Source organism: Candoia aspera, chromosome 1, assembly GCF_035149785.1.
Source record: "Candoia aspera isolate rCanAsp1 chromosome 1, rCanAsp1.hap2, whole genome shotgun sequence".
Classification (NCBI taxonomy): domain Eukaryota; kingdom Metazoa; phylum Chordata; class Lepidosauria; order Squamata; family Boidae; genus Candoia; species Candoia aspera.
This window is the reverse complement of record NC_086153.1, coordinates 318,594,254-318,606,262: the sequence shown is the minus strand read 5'-3', so window position 1 is coordinate 318,606,262 and position 12,009 is coordinate 318,594,254. Positions and strand designations below refer to the sequence as shown.

At 42.0% G+C, this 12,009-nt stretch overlaps 1 protein-coding gene across 1 annotated transcript in view; it reads left to right on the top strand.

Moving 5' to 3' along the window:
* The first annotated feature begins 661 nt into the window (after nt 1–661).
* SYNE2 (spectrin repeat containing nuclear envelope protein 2) overlaps nt 662–12,009 on the top strand; it is a 263,282-nt gene continuing 251,934 nt past the window's right edge. The window contains exon 1 of the mRNA XM_063289046.1: nt 662–750. The gene's annotated coding sequence lies outside the window, so the exon portion shown is untranslated. The remainder of the gene's footprint in view (nt 751–12,009) is intronic.

Sequence of the window (12,009 nt, the reverse complement as noted above, 5' to 3'; positions counted from 1 at the left end):
TAATTTGTACACCTGTCATTGTCACCTTCCCGATTGCAGAAATTTACTCCCGCGGGATTTCCAACTTGATGAGAAACAGGATGACCCGGTTTAAACCCCAGCACGCTAGTCCCGTCACGCCGCGCCTGCCTGAGGGAAAGTTGATTGCTCGCGCCATCTTCCTCGCCGACCTGATGTTCTCTTAACTAACCCCACTTATCAGTGGGACCGGCTCCCATTTGCCTGGGACCGAGCAGCCCAAGGGCCCTCTCCGCTGGACAGAACAGGTGCTCTTCGCGCTTCCCCTGGCCGGCCTCCCCGCTCCCAGCCACGTGCTGTTTGTTTGTTTGCTTGGCCAAAGGGGGCGGTGGAAAAGAAGTCGCGCTAGGCTGCGAGCGAGAAGATCCTCCTCCTTATTCCTCCTCTCCCGGGGGCGGCCTGGCGGGCTGTCGGCCAAGGAGGGGGAGGGCGAGGCGGGGAGCCTCAATCTCCGCTTCCGACATCAGACGCGGTCACGGTAGCGCCCGAGCCGAAGAGGTCGGACCGGGCAAGCGGCTCTGGGGCGGAGTTTGAGCTCCCGGGGGAACGGCGAGAGCGTCGAAGAGCAGGGATCCTGCGAGGAGGGAGACGGATCCAAGCGGGCCGGCCAGAGACCCTTCCTCTCTCCGTCTTCTCCTCGCTCCCTCCCCTCGCGTCATCCACCTCCCCCCAGCTGATCTGGAGCGGCTGCCCCCTGCAGATTTTGGATCGCAGCGCGCGCGGAAAAGAAAAGTGAGTCTTTCTCTCCGTTTGTTCTCCAGGGAGAGTGAAAGAGGGCTTCCGCCGCCGCCCAGCGCGGGGATGCCCGTTCGTAGCTACGCCAGCGGCCGCGGCGGGGGCTTCTGAGGCGAGGAAGCGCCGTTACAGCTGCAGAACGCTCTTCCCGCGTAGATTGCCTGGAGTTGGGGAAGCGGTGGGAGGTCCTGCGCGCCCGCCCCCGCCAAGTTTCTGGAGCAAGGAGAAGGACCTGCTTGAGCTAATAAAGGGGGTTTTGTTGTTGATGTTGCTGGTTTTTATTGTTGTTGTTGTTATTCGAGTTCGCTTGCTAAAGCGTCGCGGAATGAGAAAATGGATAGAAAGAAGCCCGTCTTTCACACCTATGGGGCGGGGTGCGGGGCAGCAAGAGAGCTGCTGCTGCTGCTGCTAAACTCTCCCGAGAGCGGAGCCAAACAAGCCTGGGCGGGAAAGATTAGCTTGCAAAAGAAAGGAGCCATTTGCTTGAGTGACAGGGGGAGGAAGAAGAAACAAAAAAAATTGGATTCCTCCCGCGGCGTGCGTTTCTCGCCGCGCTTGGAAAGTTCCGTTCCTTCCCTCCGCCTGGCTGGGACCTAGGATTGCGGGGATCGGGGCCACGGTGCGACCCGCGATGGGACCGCCCTCTCTAGGCTGAGACCTTTTCCCTCGCTTCCTGATCGCCCCCTCCGCCCCTCCCTGGGCGACCTCCTCGCGCCTGGGATTTTATTGGCTGGTTGCTTTACCTGGCGGCCTTTGTTGTCTGAAGCCGCCTTTGTTCTCCTGAAGGTGTCAACTCCACTTTCTTTTTTCTTCCTATCTTTTATTTAACCTGCTCCCCTGCTCCGAAAATGCAGCCCGGGGCTACTCTGCTGAGCACGCTTGCTCTATACTGTACTTCTGAGTTAAAAAAAGAAACCGACGTAGGTTTGAACTGTGATAGCCGGCAGGAGCAAACCAAGCACCAGAAGCAACAAAGAATTCTGTGACATTTTGAGCTGGATGCTGTTGTTTGCGTCGGAAGAGTTGGAGGCGGGAGTTGCAGAGGAAATCGAGAGTTTTAAAAGTGTGGAATGATTGAGAAAAAGCCCATAAAAATACAGTTGTTAGCGACAATCAGCTATGGAGTAGGGGACTGTATGGTGGCCCATGTTTCTACTTCTTTGGGAGGTGGTGGTGGTGGTGGTGGTGAAAGAGTATTTTTGTTTTGTTTTGAAATGGTCAAAGTACAGGAATCTTACCAAAGCATAGCTGTATTTCATTAACGAGTTTAATAATTTTTATCCTATATTTCAAGGAGGAGTACTGTTTCTTGGTTGCTTACAAAATCCAGATAAAATCAGCTGCAGGTAGCAACAAATATGCATATTCATAATCAATAAAATGCTGTACAAAGTAGACAGAGGATTAAAGATTGACTTAAAGGAAGATACAGATTAGTTTGCTACTTGCTGAAAGATGGAATTTAAAAAATGTGACATTGCTGAGTTTTATGCAGATTAGAAATTGTAAAGATGATTTAGCTTGGAAAAATACTTGGGGAACAAAAGTGCAGTCATGGGGACAAAGTGGATTGCAGCTGAATTCTAATAGCAGACCCTTTCCAGCAAACATTTCAAGAAATATAACTGCTAAGTGTATGGGACTGGTTATCTTTAATTGTGTCAGACAGTGTCCCATTGGATCTAATTCTTGTAGGGAGGTAGTGCAAACTGGATTAAGATGGAATTTGTTGTAAATTAAATATAGGCAATGTAAAAAGATGGTGGTGCAAAAATACTTTATGGCAGCTACTGCTAACATGGACTGGAGGCAGTACTGGTCAACCAAGAATCCTATTTCACTGCAGCTGTGGCTACAAATCAGATTATAAATGACAACAAATGCCCTTTCAAGATGTCTTACAAAAATAAAATCATATGATGATAATAGCAAATTAATAACAAATCAATAGTTAATTTTGTTCAGTCGCTTCCAACTCTCATGACCTCATTGACATCATATTGCTAAGGCTGTCTGTCAGCAACTGCTTCTTTGAATTAACTCCTGTTGTGTCATTGGTGATAGTGTCAAACCATCCTGTCTTCTGTCAGCCTTTCTTAAAATTGCCTTTAATTTTTCCAAGCATTAAAATTAGACACTAGAGCTGATTCAGCAGAAATCTTGAAAGTACAGTATAAATTATTTTGTAGGACTTCAGTAACAATTAGTAATGATGGAGCATGAGAAACCACACGTGGTAATTCATTTTTGTTTCCAGTTGAAATCTTACCTACATGATGAGTGCCATAAATGCTTCTCTCTTTCAACTTTACTCCTCCCTCTCTCATAAATAGGAACTATGTCCCACCATTTGGAGCTGTTATAAGAATTACTGAGGCAAGTAGATAGAATCTTGGATTTAGTCATACATAAAGTAAATCTCTTGAAATCAATGGGCCTTAATACTGTGAAGCATTCTCATCATGCTCAAGATGTTGACTAAAATGTCAAGAGGTGAGACATCTAATTATTGGATACTATAAGGTCAAGTGAGATGGAAGTGATGTGGATGGGAATACTAAACCCAAAATATCTGAAAGCTACTATGCCAGAGAAGGTTGTTGCGAAGTGTATTATTCATTCTGTTCTAGAGTTGAAGGTTCCTGTGAATAGGTCGTTTCATCATTTCTTGTACCACCTCCATCTCATAACCTTGAGGAACTAGAATCTTCCTCTTTTTTTTCCTGTATCTGTTGCTTAGAAAGTGCAAAAGCTGGCTTGCAGCTAAACCTCAAAAAAACCAAGATTATGGCAACCAGCTTGATGGATAACTGGCAAATAGAGGGAGAAAATGTAGAAGCAGTGAAAGACTTTGTATTCCTAGGTGCGAAGATTACTGCAGATGCTGACTGCAGTCAGGAAATCAGAACACGCTTAATCCTTGGGAGAAGAGCAATGACAAATCTCGATAAAATAGTTAAGAGCAGAGACATCACACTGACAACAAAGGTCCGCATAGTTAAAGCAATGGTGTTCCCTGTAGTAACATATGGCTGCGAGAGCTGGACCATAAGGAAGGCTGAGAGAAGGAAGATCGATGCTTTTGAACTGTGGTGTTGGAGGAAAATTCTGAGAGTGCCTTGGACTGCAAGAAGATCAAACCAGTCCATCCTCCAGGAAATAAAGCCAGACTGCTCACTTGAGGGAATGATATTAAAGGCAAAACTGAAATACTTTGGCCACATAATGAGAAGACAGGACACCCTGGAGAAGATGCTGATGCTAGGGAGAGTGGAGGGCAAAAGGAAGAGGGGCCGACCAAGGGCAAGGTGGATGGATGATATTCTAGAGGTGACGGACTCGTCCCTGGGGGAGCTGGGGGTGTTGACAACCTACAGGAAGCTCTGGCGTGGGCTGGTCCATGAAGTCACGAAGAGTTGGAAGTGACTAAACGAATAAACAACAACAAATGTGTTGCTTAGTGCTATGGGTCTACATTGGGACCAATGACAATCAGAGCTAACCAGGGTTGCCCTCAAATCAGAACTTGAAATTGTGGATTGTAGATTGTAGATTCCATCATGGTTGAGGGAACCCTTATTAACTCTATCCAGAATTGGGCTTGACTACAGATGTGACATGAAACTGTGGAAGTGGGTGGGACTTATAGGTGAAAGAGAAGGATCAGAAAGAAAAATAATAATACCCCTCCGCAACCTACAGCTCATTTCTGACTTTGAAACCATAATCTGGAAAGCTGTACAGTATTTATGGATTGGATTCTGAAAAGATTTTCAAATGCCAATATAGTGCAGCCATTCAAGAAGCAGAGAACACTTGGAAAAATATGAGCTAATGATCTTAAAATGCTTTTACTTCACTAGCTGCTGCCTTGTGTTCTTTGTCTTCCAAAGCTGAAGGGAACAAAGTTTGCTAATGTTCATCCTTTTGCCTCCCTCTTGCCCCACCCACTCAGATTTTGAATTCTTCATACAGTTGGCAAAGTTACTTGAATTGGCATATATCTCCTGCTACGATTCTACGTTATGCGTAAAGGTCCTGCCTAAATGGAGAATGTTGGAGCTGGAGTGCTTACCTAGGCTTGTGCTGAACTAAAGAAGTAACATTGGGGAGTTGGGGCGGGGAGAATGAACCTATGTAAAGACCATGATTTAGCTTCTTTTGAGGCAAATCCTAAATTCTCCCTTCCAGTTTAAATTATGAGAGTAAATTGCTGTAGTTTGCTCTCCTGCACACACTTCAAAAATACCAGGGTTCACATTTGCACATTTCCTGATTCTGTGTCTTCGATCCGCATTTTCTCAGTCCCTGCTTATGTGTCTTTAAGGGCAATCTGACATGCAGAAACTTAGCAGAGGAAGTGTTTTTGGCATGGTGATTATGTGAAAGGAAAAACCTTCATACTGATGTGCAGTTAAAGATAGAGGATGAAAAAAGATAGTCAACTGTACGATCATTAAGCTTTTAACCAAAATATAACTGTACTCTATAATCAAACTTCGTAAACTTCAGTGCATTTTCTGTTGTTTAAGCTAACTGTGATCAAGATAGCCCAGCAGTTACATTTCTGTAAGTCTGCCTTGACTCCCTCTCCACCTGATATCCCAGCCATCCTTGCGGTAGCTGGCACTCTGTTATTAGAAGCCTAAATAAGCAAGCATATGATGACACGATATGGGCTGCTCTGCTTAAAATGGAGAAGAGCTAATTTTTCCCAATCCCATATTTATCTTGAAGAGTTTCTTATGTTCTATAAGAAATGCAGGTGGGCCATACTTGTAGCAGGATCAGTTTGCGCCCACTCCCACTTCTCCTATATCTTATCTCCCCACTCAGGTTTGGATAGCATGTGAAGCTGTGGCTGTTGCAAGCAAGTGTACAATAAACCATGGTTCTAAACCATGGTTAAAGCTGTTCACCTTGATCCCAACCTTTGGTACAATGGGCATGGAAGGCATTGCAAGCATAACCTTGCAGTGATTAACAGGAGATTATTTCCCACCATGAAAAGTTTAAGCCTTTGATTTCTGCAATCCAACTTACTGAAAATACTGAAGCAGGGATATGGGATTAGTTGTTCATGCCATTTATCATCAGGATGCATACCTAGCAATGATGGCAGGGATGCTAGAGAAAAAGAAAAGGAAACAATGAAATTCTTCAGCTCCAGAGGGCAAGATATAGCACTTCAAAAAGGTTTTCACTAGATGTGTCATTGTAGAAAATGATTTTATGGGAAACTTACTTTGAAAACAAAATATTGATTCTTCTCTTCAGGCCTCTGAAATTAATTTAGATGCTTTAGGTGGTATTATTGTGTCATATCCAAAATATCAGGATTTGTCACAGAGGACAAAGTTGGGCCTTCATGTTCAGCTGGATATTTTGCCCCCGCTACAGGAAAATTCACCTGCCAGTTTAGTTCATTTCTGTTCATTGAATAGGAGTGAGAATACCTTGAAGGGAACTACATCAGAAGTAAACAACCTGGTGTCCTTTCAGGGGTTTTAAGCTTTAGCGTGGCCAATGGCAATGGACTGTGGTTCCAAACCTATAAAAGGCACTAGGTTCCCTACCCTGAGCTAGACTCTAATTATGTGAAGAAGCCCACATTATGTGAAGATGACTACAATGATGATGATGATTTGCTTTAAAGATTCGGAGCACATCTTGCTTTGCTCACTGGTGTGGTTCACATATATGGTATAGTTCTTATACTTTCACAGTGTGGTTTGCTTGTTTTTGTACTGGCATGATGTGCAAGCCCATCAATTATTCTTAGCACATTATGTGAACCAAACCATAATGGCTTGTTGTACAATTCATGATTTAAAAATTATGGCTTAGTATTATGTGAGAATTAGAACTGTTTTTTAATATCAAAGAAGGAACTGGCATTTCTGAAGAGTGAAGGTTACTGTCTAAGATAAATCTCATGCTCTGGTGTAGCTTGTTGAGCTTCCATTCATCATGCTAACATCTCTTTATTGGTTCAAACATTTTCCTTTTACTTCTGTAAATGGGATGTACTTGAATGCATTCATTTTTGGAAGATCAGATTAGTGCATGGGAATGGCTAATATTTGGGAGTAAATAGGTTGGATTATTATTAAGTTGATAAACACACAGCCTTTAGACATGAGTTTTTCTCTTATGGGACGCAGAACGTTCTTGCTGTAAGAGGACCAAAGTAAGTGATTCCCCATTTTGTTAGAAAATCAGAGACGGCCATGGACAAGGGGTAAGTGACATCATGTGCATCAGGTTGTCACTATGCATATGTAGCTTGCTCAAGAACATTTACAGGACTGCTATAGGAAGGTAGAAAGCTGGCATATCTGAGACAGACCATTGGTTTATCTAACCACTCTTATCTATAAGGGCTGTGTGATAATTTAGAAAAGCTGCTTCAGAGGACAAACAGCACAAACCTAACACTTTTCTACAACTTTTTAAAGCAGTCACATATTTTTCCTGGGATTGCATGGCTTCTCATTGCAGCTGCCACATGATCCTTGGGAAGGGATGCAGCTGTTTTAAAGAGTTCTGGATTGATGCAACATTGATCCACCAATATCCTGAAGCATCTTTTTAGAATCAGATCTGAAGTATTGTTCAGCTGAATGATATATTGTCAATCTTCCTGATGTTAGTACTCTCCAGATGTGTTGAACTGTTGTCTTCCATCACTTTCAGTCAGTATGGCTGACAGTTGTGTTGACTGGGAGGATAGGAACTGCAGTCCAACAAAACTGGACAGCATCAGGTGTAGGTGCCCTTTGCAGTTCCAGATCGGAGTCCATCCCAATCTACCTGGAGGTGCCAAAGACTAGGGAAGGGCCCTTCTCCATACAGAATATACATTTTCACTGAGCTACAGCCCTTCTCCTAGAACAGATATTCTCAGACTTTATTTTTATGGCTGACCCAATACTTCCTGAAATCACTTCACAAATAAACTTTTTCCTATAAACCAAAGAGCATTTATAACCCATATTTTAAGAAACATGGTTTTGGCCTTTCTAGTCTGATAAGTATGCAATAGTAGCCTTTGTCAGTATTCACCTTGTCAGGTTTATCATTCATTCTCCTTCAGTATTTGAACTTGAGACTGACAAGTGATGACACATGATGTTGTGCTCTTTTGAAATCATGCTTGATTTCCATCATCAGAAAAATGTAAACCTGTCGTAAAAAGGCATGTCGTGCTACTATTCCATATGAATGGAGCATCTAAATTCCCACTGGTCCATAGATCACCCTGAGATTCTCTGCCCTCACCAGAAAATCATCAGAATTAGTTAAAGATTTCCAGACCTTTCTTTCCCTGCCCACAAGATCCATGGCAACTTACTGGGTGTAAGAGAAGTCCTTTCTGAAGAGATTGCAGTTTAAAATTTAATGGTTTCTTGTCCCATTTCAGCAGTCAGAAAGGAAACAAAAAGTAAATAGTTGCAAATGCATGTTATACTTTCATTATATTCCTTTGTGATTTTGTCAAGATAGAATTCCACTAATGAAACAGCCAGGCCAAAGTGAGCAATGTGTGTGAAACACTCTCAATAAAATGGTAATGGGTGCATTTCTTTAAAAAAAAAAAAAGGCTGGTTTTCCTTGTTTCTCTTAACTCATCTGCTTGCCAAGTTAGCAGTGTTTTAATTGCCAATCTCTCATTTCCTCCTGTCTTGCTATCTTTTTGAGCACGAGAAACCGAAAGAATCTTTGCTTGAGCATTAAACATTTCAACTGAAGAGCTGTGGGTACCCACAGGAGTGATACAAAGGAAAATGGAGAAGTAGGTCATCCTTCATTGTTATATGGTGCATCCCCAACAGGTTTTCCATGGTTGGCTATGTTTTATTATTGTTTTATTAACAACAAGACCTCTCTGTTCTGAAATCCAATCCTATTTTTTCCCTTGAATGTGCTTTCATCTCCCTCTTTTTTAAAATTAATCAGTATTAAAAATTAATACATTTAATTGTTTTTTTCATTTTTTATACTGTTTTCTCAACTCAGTTGGAAGCTTGACTGAGCTTTATAGCCTTATTGGTGGGGAAAAAAAAACTTGCTTGCAAAGTGGGTTGGATGCACTGTATTATTCTTTGGATAATGCTGTCTCCTGTGTGTTGGTACCACCTCCAGAAAAATTATTCCTTCCTTCCTTCCTTCCTTCCTTCCTTCCTTCCTTCCTTCCTTCCTTCCTTCCTTCCTTCCTTCCTTCCTTCCTTCCTTCCTTCCTTCCTTCCTTCCTTCCTTCCTTCCTTCTGCATTAGTGTCACTGAATCTTCATCTCCAAAACTACCTAAGCCTCCCTTGTGATGGTCAGCAAGGGTAGCCTGTTTCACTTGATTTGGGAGCATGAATTAAATATGAGTTAAGCATGAGCCAACTGTGCTGTGCCTACCCTAGGGCTGGGGGATATCTGCACATTCTTTCTTCTCTGTTCACACAACTACAGTGGATCCTGTACTGGGGTCTATCAATTAGCACAATGCCCAGAAACACCCCTCTGGGTTTCCCATGTTTGGCATCCTGAGCCTATCAGTCAGTACCAGGCTCTATCAAAATTGATAGGAATGTCTCTACCGATTCTAGCCCCAGGAACATCTCCAGGAGGATTGACCCCAAGACACCCTGCATATTTTTAACTCATTAGGAATATTTCTACTAATTCTGGCCGCAAGGTGTCACAGAAATACCTCTATTAAGTTTGGCCCTAAGGTAACTTAAACTCATCACTCGCTTAATTGCACACCCCAGTGCATCAGACATGGCCAATGCACAAACATTTAAGCAAAGCTCTGCATAGAATTTTAATAGGAGACAGGGTGAATTGGAAACCCCTATTCTGCCTTGACTGAATTAATAAGATAAGTTAATAATTCCAGTTGTCAAGGAACTTTTTATAGCAGTTTATTGGAGCTCAGTAAATCAATAATGCCCCTCCCACCACCACACACCTATTTGCCATATTCTGCTCTGGATTTGAGCTTTACAAAAGGTGGAGCACAGCTCTGCCACAGAATTTATAGTCTGTTAACAGTCTGTTATCAGACTATTATAGAGATAAACATTTACACACTGTTCAAAAGAGTCAAAAAAGCTAAAAAGGAAACAAAAAGACCAGAACACTTCCTTGCGAGCAATCAACACCCAAATAAGCAGGGATTAACACCAGGATTAGCACCAGACAAACAATCAAACATAAACAATACCCCAGTCAAGGAACTACCACCGCACACAAACCATCCAGCAGTAAATGACAGCCTAATCAAGGAACTACCAAGGAGAAAACGACACCTCCACCAGCACCAACAGGGCAAGCCACAGTATATAAACCAAGAGTAAACCCCACTTCATTCTAGCACTGAAGGTGTTACCTAGTTGGGTAATGAAACATCTGTAAGAAAAGAACCAAGCTCAGGGAACACCAAGGACTCCACAGTCTGTTATCAGCTTTCCACAGTGTAGGTCTTTATAGGTCTTTTAGTCTACAATTCATTTTAGTCCAAACCAGTATTTCCTGAAAGGATCCCTATTGCTGCATAATGTATAAGATTATTTTAATTTATTTCTGATTTTCTATTCTGCCTTTTTGTTTATGCCAATACTCAAAATATCTTACAGCAGTTAAAAATAGAGACTGTAAATAATAAAATTGATACAATTAAAATCAAAACCAAATTTAAAATCAGCAGTCAAAATAATTAATTAAAAGCTTGGCAAAAGAGATGTCTTTTAGCTGTCTTCCTCAATTCTAGGAGAATGGGGACATCTTCTTGGGGAGAGCATTCTGTAGCCTGAGAGCCACATAGGAGAAGTAATCTTTCTAGTATATTTGATAGCTGAGCTTCAGGGCATCTTCTGAAAAGCTTCCTGTTGATCTAAGTAACTGGGCAAGTTCATAGGAAGTGATATTCAGACATTAAGGTTTAAAGGTCAGCACCAACACCTAAAATTATGACCAGTAGGCAACTGGCAGCCGATGCAGATCTTCTGGACTGGCATCATGTGAATCCTGTATCTTGCATGGATTATTAGTCTGGCCTTCACATTTTGCACCAGTTTCAGTTTCCAGACATGTTTTTGAGGACAGCCCTGGATTAAAGCTCATTGATAAAACTTTGGTAACACTTTTAAAAGGCTAAAACGATATCTCTGATTTCTTGGGCAGTAGTTTATAGTTTTTCCTCTCTCATTCTCTCTCTCTGTCTTTCTCATGGTCAAATAACTGTCAATCTGAAATTAGAAAGACAGCATTGTACCACTTCACAAGAGGTGTTCTGTACAGTAGCACTTGCTTCTCCTAAGTTGATGCTTGCTGTAACAAATATGTCCATAAAGGAAATACAAGTCATGCTTCAGAAATAGTGTTTAAAACAGTGGATACCTTTATTCTTAGATTCAGCTTTAATTAGCTAAAACTCATACAATTAACTAAAATGTTAAGAAGTCGTAAGATATATTGCAACAAATCACCCAACATTATGGTTTCTCTTTCTATACATGTATTTATATAAGGGTTTATGCATTGTGGCTTTTGTAGAGAATGTGCAATAAACCTCCATAGAGTTTATCTCACATTTGGAAAACACACTTGTTTGATCCAGTCAGAGAAGGCCTGCCTGCCAAGTGTCAGGGGTGATCTGAAGGTTTTGCCAATGTATAATTTTCCAAAGTGTGTTGTAATATTAGTAATTAACTCTTCACTTAACTGGAAGAAAGTGGAAAACACATTAGTGGATTCAAATTTCCCCTGATTCCTCTAGATTCCTATTGTCTGAATGGGTTGATAACACTTTCCAAAGCTTCCGACCGAGATCTGAAGATGCCTACTAGCATTTATACACAAAGAAGGGGGTCTGCCACTGAACTACAGCCCTGGCTCAGAGAAGGCTCACAATCTTCTTGCCCATGGTGACTTTAGCCAGAGAATCCAGTCTGTTTACTTCCCAGGTCTTGCATATTCCAGATACTACACTGTGAAGGATTTTTAAAAATATGTACATCTTATATAAAACAATTGGGATCCAGCAGCCTTGGAGGGAAGTTAATTGGTACCTTTATAGCAGTATTGTTTTTTAGGTATCTTTTTTTCTTATGCACCACTTAAAGGCTGTTTGGAATGGAACAGCAGGGAAGTTTTAGAAATAAATACGTGATAAACACAATATTGTTATTGCTATTTTTCAGTTTCTGCTGTGGGAAACTTTCAGTGTGTTATTTTCAGGACAAGCCAAGTTGGGCCTTTTC